The following is a 14,276-nucleotide window of genomic DNA, read 5'->3' as shown; positions in this document are numbered from 1 at the left end:
CTTTCTCCACATCCCCGCCAACATCTGTCGTTCCCTGACTTGTTAATTTTAGCCATTCTGACGGGTGTGAGGTGGTATCTCATTGAGGTTTTGATTTGGATTTCCCTGATGCCGAGCGATGTTGAGCACTTTTTCATGTGCCTGTTGGCCATTTGGATGTCTTCTTTGGAGAAATGTCTGTTCATGTCTTCTGCCCATTTCTTGATTGGATTATTTGTTCTTTGGGTGTTGAGTTTGATAAGTTCTTTATAGATTTTGGATACTAGCCCTTTATCTGATATGTCATTTGTAAATATTTTCTCCGATTCTGTTGGTGGTCTTTTGGTTTTGTGGACTGTTTCTTTTGCTGTGCAAAAGCTTTTTATCTTGATGAAATCCCAATAGTTCATTTTTGCCCTGGCTTCCCGTGCCTTTGGCGATGATTCTAAGAAGAAGTTGCTGCGGCTAAGGTCGAAAAGGTTGCTACCTGTGTTCTCCTTTAGGATTTGGATGGACTCCTGTCTCACGTTTAGGTCTTTCAACCATTTGGAGTCTATTTTTGTGTGTGGTGTAAGGAAATGGTCCAGTTTCATTCTTCTGCATGTGGCTGTCCAATTTTCCCAACACCATTTGTTGAAGAGACTGTCTTTTTGCCATTGGACATTCTTTCCTGCTTTGTCAAAAATAAGTTGACCATAGAGTTGAGGGTCCATTTCTGGGCTCTCGATTCTGTTCCATTGATCTATGTGTCTGTTTTTGTGCCAGTACCATACTGTCTTTATGATGACAGCTTTGTAATAGAGCGGGAACTCCGGAATTGTGATGCCGCCCGCTTTGCTTTTCTTTTTCAGTATTCCTCTGGCTATTCTGGGTCTCTTCTGGTTCCATACAAATTTTAGGATTATTTGTTCCATTTCTTTGAAAAAAGTGGATGGTATTTTGATGGGGATTGCATTGAATGTGTAGATTGCTCTAGGTAGCATTGACATCTTCACAATGTTGATTCTCCCAATCCATGAGCATGGAACGTTTTTCCATTTCTTTGTGTCTTCTTCAGTTTCTTTCATGAGTATTTTATAGTTTTCTGAGTACAGATCCTTTGCCTCTTTGGTTAGATTTATTCCTAGGTATCTAATGGTTTTGGGTGCAATTGTAAATGGGATAGACTCCTTGATTTGTCTCTCTTCTGTCTTGTTGTTGGTGTATAGGAATGCCACTGATTTCTGTGCATTGATTTTATATCCTGCTACTTTACTGAATTCCTGTATGAGTTCTAGCAGTTTTGGGGTGGAGTCTTTTGGGTTTTCCACGTACAGTATCATATCATCTGCAAAGAGTGAGAGTTTGACTTCCTCTTTGCCGATTTGGATGCCTTTGATTTCTTTTTGTTGTCTGATTGCTGTGGCTAGGACTTCTAATACTATGTTGAATAGCAGTGGTGAGAGTGGACATCCCTGCCGCGTTCCTGACCTTAGGGGAAAGGCTCTCAGCCTTTCCCCATTGAGAATGATATTCGCTGTAGGTTTTTCATAGATGGCTTTTATGATATTGAGGTATGTACCCTCTATCCCTATACTCTGAAGAGTTTTGATCAAGAAAGGATGTTGTACTTTGTCAAATGCTTTTTCTGCATCTATTGAGAGGATCATATGATTCTTGTTCTTTCTTTTGTTAATGTATTGTATCACGTTGATTGATTTGCGGATGTTGAACCAGCCTTGCAGCCCAGGAATAAATCCCACTTGATCATGGTGAATAATCCTTTTAATGTACTGTTGGATCCTATTGGCTAGTATTTTGGTGAGAATTTTTGCATCCATGTTCATCAAGGATATTGGTCTGTAATTCTCTTTTTTGATGGGGTCTTTGTCTGGTTTTGGGATCAAGGTAATGCTGGCCTCATAGAATGAGTTTGGAAGTTTCCCTTCCATTTTTATTTTTTGGAACAGTTTCAGGAGAATAGGTATCAATTCTTCTTGAAATGTCTGATAGAATTCCCCTGGGAAGCCATCTGGCCCTGGGCTTTTGTTTCTTGGGAGATTTTTGATGACTGCTTCAATTTCCTTAGTGGTTATAGGTCTGTTCAGGTTTTCTATTTCTTCCTGGTTCAGTTTTGGTAGTTGATACATCTCTAGGAATGCACCCATTTCTTCCAGGTTATCTAATTTGCTGGCCTAGAGTTGCTCATAATATGTTCTTATAATTGTTTGTATTTCTTTGGTGTTGGTTGTGATCTCTCCTCTTTCATTCATGATTTTGTTGATTTGGGTCATTTCTCTTTTCTTTTTGATCAGTCTGGCCAGGGGTTTATCAATCTTGTTAATTCTTTCAAAGAACCAGCTCCTAGTTTCGTTGATCTGTTCTACTGTTCTTTTGGTTTCTAGTTCTATTGATTTCTGCTCTGATCTTTATGATTTCTCTTCTCCTGCTGGGTTTAGGCTTTATTTGCTGTTCTTTCTCCAGCTCCTTTAGGTGTAGGGTTAGGTTGTGTATTTGAGACCTTTCTTGTTTCTTGAGAAAGGCTTGTATTGCTATATACTTTCCTCTCAGGACTGCCTTTGCTGTATCCCAAAGATTTTGAACAGTTGTGTTTTCATTTTCATTGGTTTCCATGAATTTTTTTAATTCTTCTTTAATTTCTTGGTTGACCCATTCATTCTTTAGTAGGATGCTCTTTAGCCTCCATGTATTTGAGTTCTTTCCGACTTTCCTCTTGTGATTGAGTTCTAGTTTCAAAGCATTGTGGTCTGAAAATATGCAGGGAATGATCCCAGTCTTTTGGTACCGATTGAGACCTGATTTGTGACCTAGGATGTGATCAATTCTGGAGAATGTTCCATGGGCACTAGAGAAGAATGTATATTCCGTTGCTTTGGGATGGAATGTTCTGAATATGTCTGTGAAGTCCATTTGGTCCAGTGTGTCATTTAAAGTCTTTATTTCCTTGTTGATCTTTTGCTTAGATGATCTGTCCATTTCAGTCAGGGGGCTGTTAAAGTCCCCCACTATTATTGTATTGTTGTCAATGTGTTTCTTTGCTTTTGTTATTAATTGCCTTATATAATTGGCTGCTCCCATGTTCGGGGCATAGATATTTACAATTGTTAGATCTTCTTGTTGGATAGACCCTTTAAGTAGGATATAGTGTCCTTCCTCATCTCTTATTACAGTCTTTGTTTTAAAATCTAGTTTGTCTGATATAAGGATTGCCACCCCAGCTTTCTTTTGGTGTCCATTAGCATGGTAAATGGTTTTCCACCCCCTCACTTTCAATCTGGGGGTGTCTTTGGGTCTAAAATGAGTCTCTTGCAGACAGCATATTGATGGGTCTTGTTTTTTTAATCCAATCTGATAGCCTGTGTCTTTTGATTGGGGCATTGAGCCCATTTACATTCAGGGTAACTATTGAAAGGTATGAATTTAGTGCCATTGTATTACCTGTAAGGTGACTGTTAACTGTCTGTTGTCTGTGTTCGTTTCTGCTCTTTGCTGCTTTTAGGTTCTCTCTTTGCTTAGAGGACCCCTCTCAATATTTCTTGGAGGGCTGGTTTCGTGTTTGCAAATTCCTTTAGTTTTTGTTTGTTCTGGAAGCTTTTTATCTCTCCTTCTATTTTCAATGATAGCCTAGCTGGATATAGTATTCTTGGCTGCATATTTTTCTCGTTTAGTGCTCTGAAGATATCATGCTAGTTCTTTCTGGCCTGCCAGGTCTCTGTGGATAGGTCTGTTGCCAATCTAATGTTTCTACCATTGTAGGTTACATATCTCTTCTCCCGAGCTGCTTTCAGGATTTTCTCTTTGTCTCTGAGACTCGTAAGTTTTACTATTAGATGTCGGGGTGTTGACCTATTATTATTGATTTTGAGAGGGGTTCTCTGTGCCTCCTGGATTTTAATGCCTGTTTCCTTCCTCACATTAGGGAAGTTCTCTGCTATAATTTGCTCCAATATACCTTCTGCCCCTCTCTCTCTCTCTTCTTCTTCTGGGATCCCAATTATTCTAATGTTGTTTCGTCTTATCATATCACTTATCTCTCGAATTCTGCCCTCGTGATCCTGTAGTTGTTTCTCTCTCTTTTTCTCAGCCTCTTTATTTTCCATCATTTGGTCTTCTATATCGCTGATTCTCTCTTCTGCCTCATTTATCCTAGCATTTAGTGCCCCCATTTTTGATTGCACCTCATCAATAGCCTTTTTGATTTCGATTTGGTTAGATTTTAGTTCTTTTATTTCTCCAGAAAGGGTTTCTCTAATAACTTCCACGCTTTTTTCAAGCCCAGCTAGTATCTTTAAAGTCATGATTCTGAACTCTAGGTCCGACATCGTACTAATGTCCGTATTGAGTAGGTCCCTGGCTGACGGTACTACCTCTTGTTCTTTTTGCTGAGGTGATTTCTTTCTTCTTGTCATTTTGTCCAGAGGAGAATAGATGAATGAGAGAACAAAATGCTAACAGGTTTACAACGTCCCCAGCAAATATACTGTATACAAATCAGAAAAGACCTGAAACCAGGGGAAAAGAAAGGGAAAGAAAGAAAAAAGAAAGAGAAAAGAAAAAAAAAAGATAAAAACAAAAACAAAACAATACAAAAAAGCAGAATATGATCAAATATGATCAGGCTAGTGCATAGATCAGTGCCACACACTAGATTTTGGGCGTATTTTGGTCTGTTAGAAAAAAGTGCCTCCTAAAATTTTAAAGGAAGAAAGACATATATGTACAAAATAAGGGTTGATACAATGAAGGGATGGAAGATGACTGTAAAGATGAAAATTATAAAAGATTTTATAAAAGGACTTGGTAAGATAAGTTGTTTGAAAAAAGAAAGAAGATTTAAGAAAAAAAAAAAAGGAAAAAGGGAGAGAATGTGATCAGGCAGGAGACTAGAACAAAGCCATACACTAGTGATTTAGGGTATATTTTGATCTGTTAGAAGAAACTGTACCTCAAAATTTTAAAGAGAGAACAACTTATATATATATGCCAAAAATAAGGGTAACTACTATGAAGGGATAAAATATGACTCTAAAAATGAAAAATAAAAAATGTTTTTTTTTTTTTAAAAAAGGGATTGATAAGATGTTGGTTGAAAAAGGGAAAAAGAAAAATAAAAAAAAACCAGTCAACAAAAATTAACTTTGATGAAATAATGAATCATGGTTAAAAAAAAAAAAAAAAAAAAGCCATGAATCTATGTGCAGTATTCCCCTAGCGCTGGAGTTCTCCCGTTCTCCTTGATCGATCAACTTGGTCTTGGCTTGCTGGCTGTTTGTGCTGATCTTCTGGGGGAGGGGCCTGTTGCTGTGGTTTCCAAATGTCTTTGCCGGAGGCGGAATTGCCCCGCCCTTGTGGGTCCGGGCTAAGGAAGCTGCTCCGGTTTGCTCTCAGGAGCTTTTGTTCTCTGCAAGCTCTCGGTACAGCCTTGGAGGACCAGGGCAGAAATGGTGGCCTCCCAATCTCCACCCGGAGGAGCTGAGAACTCGGGGCCCCGCTCCTCAGTGTGCCCCCAGAGAAAAGCAGTCACTCCCGTGTCCCCGGTCTCCGGCCGCACTCTGTGCTCACCCGGCCTGTGATCGAGCGTTGCTATCTCTGGCACCCGACCCCGCGCGGAGTCTCCAAACCCAGCCGATCCCTGTGGTGCGTTCCCGCGCCGCTCCTCCCCAGGAAGGAAGGGGAGTTTCCCCGGATCTGCCGCCTGCTGGGTCCCTGCTGGAGGAGCCGTGCCCCGACTGGGCCGCAGATCACAGTTTATGGCAACCCCGAGCTGAGAGCCCGCGCCTCGGCCCCGTCTCTGCAGCCGGCTTCCCCACTCCGATTCCTGGGAGCTCTGGAGCACTCAGGCACCCCCGGTCTCTCTGTGACCCCAAGGGTCCTGAGACCACACTGTCCCGGGAGGATTCCACCCCCTGCTTAGCCACTGCAGCGACGTCCCTCCGCCGAGCCGACTTCTAAAAGGTCCGATTTTGTGCTCCGTGGCTCTAGCACTTGCCAGAAGCGGCCGGCGGAGGCCCCTGATGGAGAATATTTCTTAAAAGAGATTTCCAGGATAACAGAATAAGAATTTACTCAGAAATAAGAATTCTCTTCAACTTACAGAAATCAATATTCTCTTTCTATACTAGTAAAAACCAACAAAATAAGACAATAGGCTATAATAAGTCATTTGCAAAAGGAAAACAATAATGCTGTATAATATAGGAATTAACCTAATAAAGAATTAAAAGAGAAAAATCTTAGAACTTGATGGAAATACATAGAAAATATCTAAATAAATGAAGATATATGCTTGTCGGTCTATATCTATCTATCTATCTATCTATCTATCTATCTATCTATCTACCTACCTACCTACCTACCTATTTATCTATCTCTCGTCTATTTATCCTGTCATTTGTCTATCCACACATACAGACTTAAGAGTAAACATATCAACTTTTTCCAAATTAATATATAAATTCAATGCATTTCCAGGAAATTGCCTCAATCATGGGCCCTACTGAAAGTACAAGTTTTAGGCAGCCATTTTTATTGTATGGCTCCCAGTGCCTGCAACACTCCCTATCCTAAAGCTACCATTAGAATAATACCTCAGATCAAAGAGCATGTAAATGTCTACCAATAAACATCTCATGATATGTTGTTTGTAGTTAAGAATGAATCCTCGCAGAGACAAAGCTTTGATGACCCTGTGCAGTGTTGATTCAGTGTTCTCATTTTCAGGAATATTGTCTCTAGTGTTAAATGGGGTATGGCTGTATTTGACGTAGGAAATGTGAGGACAGGAGGTAGTAGTGGGAAGGATGCATGTGGAGAAGCTAAGAAGTAGAGTCAGATACACGTGGAAAAAAGAGATACAGAGTTTACACAATGATCTATCATGTCAAAACTAAAGTGAGGATGAAAAAAAGCTGAAACCATGAAGTAGTAAACGTAATACAAAATGAAGGAATGGATAAGCCAGTAGTGTAGCAGGAGATAACTCAGAAAATTGAAAGCCAGAGGAGAGAGAACCTGAGAGACAAAATAATTGGTTCCTGAAGATTTATTAGTTCCTGACTGCTTATCAGTTAACAGTTGTAGTTCTAGACCTTATATATCCTTACAATAAGCTCAGTTTTACTTAAGGTGGCCTAAGTGCTCTCTTACCCTTTCTTTTTTAAAGAAATAATTTTCCTCAGGATCTCAGCTCATTATTACTATTGATTAATGCAAGCCACTTAAACTTTGATTTTGTTATACTTTTACACACCTTTATTTACTTTCCCCTTCCCTTATTCTATTTTATGTTTTATACTTACCATTTCTTATTTTCCAGTTTCTTTCCTTACATTCTCTTCATCTAAAGTCTTCAATCCTAGTCCATATTTTATGTTTTTAAGCTTCTTACAAAATGTGTAGTGTCATATGTATGTATTTTTTCTTAAATGGCATTGGGGTTTAAGTCTTATTCTACTTTTTTTTCACTCAACATTGTTTTAAAGGTCTATTCACATTGTTGTATGTATATGTATTTTATTGTTTCTGATCTCTGCATATTATTTCATTGTATATATTTACCACACTTATCTGTTTATATAAAGTGTTAGAACACTTATCTATTTATAGAAAGTGTTAGAACAGTGATTTGATGAACACCCTGTCTGTGCTCCTTTACTGAGCTGATTAAAAGGGTTTTTTTGTTTTTGTTTTTGTTTTTTTTTTAAGATTTTATTTATTTGACACAGAGAGAGTGACAGCAAGACAGGGAACACAAGCAGGGGGAGTGGGAAAGGGAGAAGCAGGCTTCCTGTGTAGAAGGGAGCCCGACGCGGGGCTCGATCCCAGGACCCTGGGATCATGACCTGAGCTGAAGGCAGGCGCTTACGACTGAGTCACCCAGGCGCCCCTGTTTTTGTTTTGTAGATATATATCACAAAATAAGATTGCTGGATTTAGAGTTTATGCCTATATAATTCCATTAAGATATTTTAATATTTTCTGCCAGGTTACTCTCAAGAATGGTTGTAGAATATAAGAGTTTTTGTTTCCTTTTATTCTCAGTTGGTTCCATCAAAGCTTTCTTTTTTTCCTAAAGATTTTATTTATTTATTTATTTATTTATTTATTCATTCATTCATTCATTCATTCATTCATTCACTCACTCATTCATTCGAGGGAGAGAGAGTGCATGAGCAGGGAGAGGGACAAGCAGACTCTGCACTGAGCATGGAGCCCTATGTGGGGCTCGGTCCCATGACTCTGAGATCATGACTTGAGCCAAAAATAAGAGTTGGATGGATGCTTTAACCAACTGAGCCACCCAGGCATCCCCATATTTTCTAATTTTAGCCATTCTGATAGTATAAAGTGGTATCTAATTGGTGAGTCACACATCTTTGATTACTAATAAGTACTAATAAGTTAGAACATCACCTCATGAACACTTGGGTTAATGGCATTAGGGCTTCATATTCTGCAATTGTTTATGCATATCCTTGTTTTCCATTGGACTTCCTGTCTTTTTCTTTTCACTTTGCAAGAGTTCTTTGTATGTTTTAAATATTAATCCTTTGAGGTTTTTAGAAATTACAAACATCTTCTTTGCTCTGGTAACTTTAAGTTGATTTTCATTGAACTGAAATCTTTAATTTTGCTCTAATTAGTTCCATGGAGCTTTTAAAAATTAGTCTGTTTTATTTTTAATTGTGGTTATGTAAGTGATCCAATGTGAGTTCACTCCTTGGTGAGTCAGAAACTGGATCAGGTTGAGTTATTGCACGAAGAAAGCTTTATTTGCAACAAATAAATAAGAAGATCACAAGGAATAATTTCCAAAGCCATAATTCTCCAGCAAGGGTGGATGCTGGGGTGGTCTGGGCTGGCTGGAGGTCTTGTCAAGGCAGTGGCTATCACTCCAGGGGTGGTTTCAGTTTCCATTTGCCTGGGTTAAGAGATAACTGGAAAGAAGGGCTTAAGGAAAAATGTGGGACAAAGGTTAGTAAGTACATGTAGGAGGTAGGCAGTAAAGATTAGGTCTTGGGGTCTAGTTGGTGATAGTTATAATCAATAACATTAAACTTACCATCTTAAACATTTTTAAGTGTACGGTTCAAGAGTGGTAAATATATTCATGTTGCTCTACAACAGATCTCCAGAACTTTTTCATCTTTTTTTTTTTTTTACATGTATTATTTGTTTCAGGGGTATAGGTCTGTGATTCATCAGTCTTTTTTTTTTTAAGATTTTATTTATTTATTTGACAGAGAGATAGAGAGAGAGCACAAGTAGGCGGAGTGGCAGTCAGAGGGAGGGGGAGAAGCAGGCTTCCCGCTGAACAGGGAGCCCGATGCAGAACTTGATCCCAGGACCCTGGGATCATGACCTGAGCCAAAGGCAGATGCTTAACCGACTGAGCCACCCAGGTGCCCCTGTGATTCATCAGTCTTACACAATTCATAGCACTCACCATAGCACATACCCTCCCTAATGCCCCCCACCCAGCCACCTTATCCCTCCCATCCCCCCCACTCCAGCATCCCTCAGTTTGTTTCCTGAGATTAAGAATCTCTTATGCTTTGTCTCCCTCTCTGGTTTCATCTTGTTTCATTTTTCCCTCCCTTCCCCTATAATCCTCTGCCTTGTTTCTCAAATTCCACATATCAGTGAGATCATATGATAATTGTCTTTCTCTGATCTGACTTATTTTGCTTAGCATAATACCCTCTAGTTCCATCGACTCTTTGCAAATGGCAAGATTTCATTTTTTGATGGCTACATAATATTCCATTGTGTGTGTATATATATATATATATATATATCTCCACATCTTCTTTATCCATTCATCTGTCAATGGACATCTAGGCTCTTTGCATAGTTTGGCTATTGTAGACATTGCTGCTATAAACATTGGGGTGCACGTGCCCCTTCGGATCACTACATTTGTATTTTTGGGGTAAATACCCAGTAGTGCAATTGCTGGGTCATAGGGTAGCTCTATTTTCAACTTTTTTTTAAAAAAGATTTTATTTATTTATTTGACAGAGAGATACAGCGAGAGAGGACACACAAATAGGGGGAGTGGGAGAGGGAGAAGCAGGCCTACCACGGAGCAGGGAGCCCGATGCAGGGCTCAATCCCGGGATCCTGGGATCGTGACCTGAGCTGAAGGCAGACACCCAGTCACTGAGTCACCAAGGCGCCCCTATTTTCAACTTTTTGAGGAACCTACATACTGTTTTCCAGAGTGGCTGCACCAGCTTTCGTTCCCACCAACAGTGTAGGAGGGTTCCCCTTTCTCTGCATCCTCCCCAACATCTGTCGTTTCCTGACTTGTTAGTTTTAGCCATTCTGACTGGTGTGAAGTGGTATCTCATTGTGGTTTTGATTTGTATTTCCCTGATGCCGAGTGATGTTGAGCAGTTTTTCATGTGTCTGTTGGCCATTTGTATGTCTTCTTTGCAGAAATATCTGTTCATGTCTTCTGCCCATTTCTTGATTGGGTTATTTGTTCTTTGGGTGTTGAGTTTGATAAGTTCTTTATGGATTTTGGATACTAGCCCTTTATCTGATACATCATTTGCAAATATCTTCTCCCATTCTGTCAGTTGTCTTTTGGTTTTGTTGACTGTTTCCTTTGCTGTGCAAAAGCTTTTTATCTTGATGCAATTCCAGTAGTTCATTTTTGCCCTTGCTTCCCTTGCCTTTGGCGATGTTTCTAGGAAGAAGTTGCTGCGGCTGAGGTCGAAGAGGTTGCTGCCTGTGCAGAACTTTTTTATCTTGCAAAACTAAAACTTTATGTCCATTAAACTCTAATTCCCCATATTCCATCTCCCTAGCCCTTGGCAGCCACTTTTCTACTTTATGTTTCTATGGTACTTTAGATACTTTATGTGATTGGAACTGTATGTATTTTTCCTTTTGTTTTAGGTAGTATAGTGAGTGTAATATCTTTAAGGTTCATCCATGTTTAGCACATGACAAGATCTCCTATTTTAGGCTGCATAATATTCAATTAAATGTATATATGTATTTTCTGTATCCATTCATCTGTACTGTTTGGAATATTACTCAGCCATCAAAAAGAATGAAATCTTGCCATTTACAATGATGTGGATAGAACTAGAGGGTATTATGCTAAGTGAAATAAGTCAGTCAGAGAGAGACAAATACCATATGAATTCACTCATGTGTGGAATTTAAGAAGCAAAACAGATGAGCATAGGGGAAGGGAAGGAAAAATAAACAGAGGGAGGCAAACTATAAAAGACTCTTAACTATAGGAAACAAACTGAGGGTTTCTGGAGGGGAGGTGTGTGGGGGGATGGGGTAACTGGGTGATGGGCATTAAGGAGGGCACTTGATGTAATGAGCACTGGGTGTTATATACAATTGATGAATCACTAAATTCTATCCTTGAAACTAATAATACACTATATGTTAACTAAATTGAATTTAAATTAAAAAAAAAGATATCTGATGACAACATATTGATAAATATATAATAAAATATAGTCGTAATCTTTATTTTGGTTTGTGAGGTTAACCTTATTTACATTTATATTTTTATTCTATTAGAACATCTTTCTGCCATATTACTGTTTTTTTTCCATTTGAATTATTAGTAGATTTCTTCTTTTCTCCTTCCTTTGTTCCATTGGATAGATTTAATCTTCTTTTGCTGATTTGAAATCCTCCATTTTATTTTTATTTTTCTAGTGATTATGCCTAATATATTAAGATCAACCTTATTTTTCCTTTTCCTTTTCAAGGACTTGAAGTTATCAATATCCATGTAGCTCTCTTCCCTTAATATATTGTCCTTCAGCATACTTACATCTTCTCTTGTTCTCCATACCTTTTCCCACTCCACTTCTGTGGTAATGGTACCCAGAATTTTGGTTCTGTATTGTTTTAAGTATACATTTATAAGTTTTTTTCTCTTAAAAAACTCTAAACTTTATTAAATTATTTATTCACCTATTTTCCGGATATCTTATAGTACCTCATCCTTCATGATTTATTTCCCTTCTTTTTGGAATACTTCTTCTAAGAGAGCTTCCAAAAGGCCTTGTGTAAAAAAATGTCTTAAGGCTTTATATGTATTTTTTTGTTTGTTTAAAGGTTTCTATTTATTTACTTGAGAGAGAGAAAGAGTGAGAGAGAGAGAGAGATCACAAGCATGGGGAAGGGTAGGGGGAGAAGCAGACACCTTGCTGAGTAGGGAGCCTGATGTGGGACTCAATCCCAGAGCTCTGGAATCATGACCTGAACCAAAGACAGACACCTAACTGACTGAGCCATCCAGGCGCCCCTGAGGCCTCGTATGTATGAGAATATCTTCATTTCAATCTTACATTTAAATGATAGTTTGACTAAATATACAATTTTAGGATTAAAATTATTTTCTTTAAACATTTTGAAGAAACAATTCCATATCATTATCTCTGTAATGTAGCTGGTGAACAGTCTGATGTCAAGCTGATTCTTTTCTCTTTGTGGGTAGCCTGATTTATTTCTTCAGATGGCCTGCATTATTGCTTTCTCCTTTCTTTTCTTGTTCTTCTTTTTAAAAATTACCTTATTGAGGTATGATTGCTATGTAAAAAGATGTACACATTTAACATATACAACATGAGTTTGGAAATAAGTATATGTTCAAGAAACCATTACCAAGGGATGCCTGGGTGGCTCAGTCGTTAAGCGTCTGCCTTCGGCTCAGGTCATGATCCCGTGGTCCTGGGATCGAGTCCCACATCGGGCTCCTTGCTCAGTGAGGAGCCTGCTTCTCCCTCTCCCTCTACTGCTCCACCTGCTTGTGCTCTCTCTCTCTCTCTGACAAATAAATAAAAATCTTTAAAAAAAAATAAATAAATAAAATAAAAAATATATTAAAAAAAAAGAAACCATTACCAAGGGGCGCCTGGGTGGCTCAGTCATTAAATATCTGCCTTGGGCTCAGGTCATGATCTCAGGGTCCTGGGATCGAGCCCCGCATAGGGCTCCCTGCTCCGCGGGAAGCCTGCTTCTCCCTCTTCTACTCCTCCTGCTTGTGTTCCCTCTCTAGGAACAGAGTCTCTCTGTTCTCTCTCTGTCAAATAAATAAATAAAATCTTAAAAAAATAAAAGAAATCATTAGCACAATCTATGCCATAAACATATCCATCACCTCCAAAAGTTTCCTCCTACCCTCTTTTTTTATGATTGTTATTATACTGCTTTCTATAGAGGGTTTTTCTTTTTTGACTTCCATCGCTATTCCTTACAGGGGCGAGGCAGAGGAGGAGCTTTTAGTTCACTTGCAACTGTTACCTGCTTTTCTTTTCTTGATTCAGAGGACTATTTTTTTTAAGATTTATTTATTTATTTGAGAGAGAGAGCATGCACAAGCGGGGGTGGGGCAGAAGGAGAGGGAAGCAGACTCCCTGCTGCGCAGGGAGCCTGAAATGGGGCTGGATCCCAGAACCCTGAGATCATGACCTGAGCTGAAGTCAGATGCTTAATAACTGAGCCACCCAGGAGCCTCCAGAAGACTGTTTCCTCTGTGGTTTTGGGCTGACGCTGTGGTTTTTCTGTCCCCCTGTGACTACAGGCAGGTTAATGTGGCAGAGAGTGAAAGAGCAAAACTAGAAAAATTTTCCTGAACCTATACCTACATTGTATGCCAAGCTTTTTGGCCAAGCAGTTGTTTGCCTTCTACCCTACACTAAGTTCACGATTGCCTCTGTCTCTACAGGGGCTTCTCACAGGCTCTCCTTTAGTTCTTCAGATTAGTGCACTTTATTTCTGTGGCATCAACAGTTGGTTGGGGCAGGGGACCAGTAGCTAGTAGGAGTTTGCTATCTTGCAGGAACCCTTGAGAGTTTCTTTTTTCTTTTTTCTTTTTTTAATAATAAAATGGCTAAGAAATGCATGAAGTAGGATCTAAAGCCATTCCATTCAAATATTAAAGGCAAAAAGATATCAGAATTTTAAAGGTCTACTGTTAAATCTACTTGGAAAAGTCATTCCCTTTCTGATATGAGGAATTCTTAATCTCAGGAAACAAACAGGGTTGCTGGAGTGGTGGGGGGTAGGGACGGGGTGTCTGGATGATAGAAATTGGGGAGGGTGTGTGTTATGGTGAGCACTGTGAATTGTGTAAGACTGTTCAATCACAGACCTGTGCCTCTGAAACAAATTATACATTATATGTTAAAAAAAAAGAAGAAGAAGAAGATAGCAGGAAGGGAAAAATGAAGGGGGGGAAGAGGAGGGGGAGACGAACCATGAGAGACGATGGACTCTGAGAAACAAACTGAGGGTACTAGAGGGGAGGGGGT

Source organism: Callorhinus ursinus, unplaced genomic scaffold, assembly GCF_003265705.2.
Source record: "Callorhinus ursinus isolate GAN/ISIS: 27379988/994484 unplaced genomic scaffold, GSC_fseal_2.0 scaffold7, whole genome shotgun sequence".
Taxonomy (NCBI): domain Eukaryota; kingdom Metazoa; phylum Chordata; class Mammalia; order Carnivora; family Otariidae; genus Callorhinus; species Callorhinus ursinus.
This window is presented reverse-complemented; position numbering follows the sequence as displayed.